The sequence below is a fragment of the Pinus tabuliformis genome, chromosome 3_2 (assembly GCF_031772625.1).
Source record: "Pinus tabuliformis cultivar Carrire ecotype Pingquan chromosome 3_2, CPIR1, whole genome shotgun sequence".
In the NCBI taxonomy this organism is placed as follows: domain Eukaryota; kingdom Viridiplantae; phylum Streptophyta; class Pinopsida; order Pinales; family Pinaceae; genus Pinus; species Pinus tabuliformis.
Genome location: NC_142302.1, coordinates 195,964,851 through 195,967,796, shown reverse-complemented (window position 1 = coordinate 195,967,796; position 2,946 = coordinate 195,964,851).

Here is a 2,946-nt window from a genome sequence, read left to right as displayed (position 1 = left end):
AGTAAACAACAAAAAACTAATTTGTAGAAGACATATGTTATATCTCTTTAAATCTTAGTATTTACTCATGCAAACATTTGTATTTTTATCACTACAAGAGTAAAGTAGTTGAATAGATATATTGACTGAGTGACTATGATTTCAGAGAAATGTTGTTTAGTTTGTAACTCATGCAATTATTATCCCTATAACTCTTCTAATTTTGAAAGTTTTAGAAATTTCAAAAGATCAATCAGAGATAGTTGGTTCTCCCAAGTGAATCACTAATTGTTGTACTATGTAACAACCCCCCCATTTATATGAGTAATATTTAATATTTGACATATAAATGGGGACCCTTTTAAATTTTTAGCCTTCGAAAATAAACGCTAACTCTACAAATTTGCCTCAAAAAATCTTCAATAAGGAACTCATGCCTAAAGCTCTTATCGCAAATTTCATCTCGCAGTTTTCCATGTAACAATTGTTAACATTCCATTGGGAATCCCGAAATGTGATATGCGATGAGGTCCCCGCTGCGATTTTTTGATCACAACACTTGAATAACACGCGATCGCACTTCGCAAATCAAAAATTGATAGAGCATGTCATTGTGTCACCCCTTAAGAATTTGCGAAATGTGATGTTGTGATTCTCGCAATCGCATTTCGCATTAACTCTGAATAACATTATATGGAAATGTTTGAAAGTTGTGATGCGCAAATAAAGCATGAAGCATGAAGAAGTTATTGAGTCTTAATGTAATAATGAGTGGTTTGATGGAGTAATTAATGTTTAGCAGCTCGAGGAGAGGAATTGATGTTTTCAAGTTATGGCTAGTTAACACTGAAATATCATGTAAAATATTCCCACGATTCAAAGTCATTTCAAAGAACTCTCTACCATAATTGCCCTCCATTGTGTGCGTTGATATATCTCTTTCATTTCAGGCAAGCTTCGAAAGAGATGTCATTGCGAAAGGTGATGCAAAAGCCAAAGAAGCAAAGCATTACAGAGTTTCAGTTATCAGAGACATCACCATATTCGTTGATACAGTTTGCAGCGTCGATGGAAGAGTGACAGCATGGGAAGTCATATACAATAGACTTGAAGATGGGCATCCTAAAATTACTGTCATAAAGGCAACGACTAACTCAATAAACCTTCGAGGCTCCAATTCAAAGATGATATGTGTTCCTTCCTTCACAGAATAGGAGCAAGAGCGAAAATACTCCCATACACTGATATGATTAGATGGGTGGTGGAAAATCTCAGTATTGAAGATAAGCAATTCAGGAACTCAAAGATGGAGCTAATGGGGTCATTCAAAGATGAGGACCTAAAGCAAATGTATCATATACCTGACCCTCAGGACATCTATGACAAATTATACCTGGCCAACTTCGCAAAGAAAAATGAAGAACCTTTCAAGATGATCCAAGGTTGGAGGGTCCTAGAGAACAAGTTCAAGTATGATAAAACGAGTATGTATCCCGTAGCTTCTTTGGAAAAACCCTATAACTATGCAGATTCAATGTTATGTAGGTTATATGGATTTCCTAATAATACCAATTTTTCCATAGAAAGGACTCCTTTAATTGATTCTTGTGTCAATTCCCACATAATGAATTGGGCCATTATCCTTTGTGATAACCTAACCACTCCATCTCTGAATATCGTCAGAAGAGATCCTCCTCCACAAAGAACCTTCCTCCATTTGATTTCAGTGCCTATATCCTGGATGCCATCTGTTTCTGTACTAAATTTCCAATCATGGGTTGGAAATGGACTTTGCAGGACCCCTACCCCATCCATCTCAGCCATAAACAGATTTGTGAATCCCATTATATACCCCATTTTTATAATATATGCCACGATGTTATTTTACCGTTGCATCAATTGATTTTTAATAAGAAAGCCCCTAGGTTTTCCAAAGAAGCCGCTACAAACCTTCTGACAGTAGGAAAGTATTTTGTTGAAGAATGGTTTACATATATCATAGTTTTTGGCAGTACAATGGACCTACATGTACTCCCTTTGTATGTCTTCTCTAAGCTACTAGCAAGAGAAATAGCTCACCAGACTGTGGGTAAAGGCTTGACCAAGACCCTAAAAGATAACAAGAATTATTTGTGGCCATCCTTTCCCATTCAGTGTGGTTCTTTTTCGTTGGCAAATTTCAACCATGCAACCAAGGAATCACTAAGCGTAGAGAGCCTCAGGCTCCATACTATGCCAAAGAGGCAATTCAACCCAGACAAGATAGCACACAATATTACTACCATAGTAAATATTAATCCCTTTAATCATGAGGCTAATGATTCTGAATATCTTTTACAATCTATTGAATCATTCGAACAAGCGTTCGATTGGGCGAAGGCCAATTTGAGTCTTGAAGGTTTTGAAAAGTTTCAAGAATTTAGAAATCGAAGGCTCGAAATAATTCCATTTCTTTTGTTAAGAGCCAAGGACAAACTTACACCCAGTGTAACTATCAATAGCGAGGGACCAAATTCTCGCATAGAGTCTCAAGTGGACACAGGGAAAGCATGGGATACAGGGAAAGCACGAGACACCAAGAATACAGTGGAATCCAACAGGAGGTCAACCGAAAAGTAGGTCATAAGTGACCTAACTAAAGATAGCAGTTCTGAGATCAAAAGTAGCAATTTAGAGAAGGAGTGGGACCAATTCAATAAGAAACTACAATACACTCCTAAGAAAACAGATGCCCAAGAAACAATAGAATATTACACTCCTCTGCAAACTCAGAAAACTTCAAAGTCTAAGCTGATGGATGAGCAAGGGACAAGTTTGTAGCATACAGAAACCATTCCTGTATTGCCAACATAAGAAATTATCCTAAAGGTGACTGAAATTCCTCCTTTAGATGTGTTCTATAGCCCACTGCACAAGGCTGTAGTGAGATGACAGAGGAAAAGTAGGAGCGTGGAAACACCCAAGATC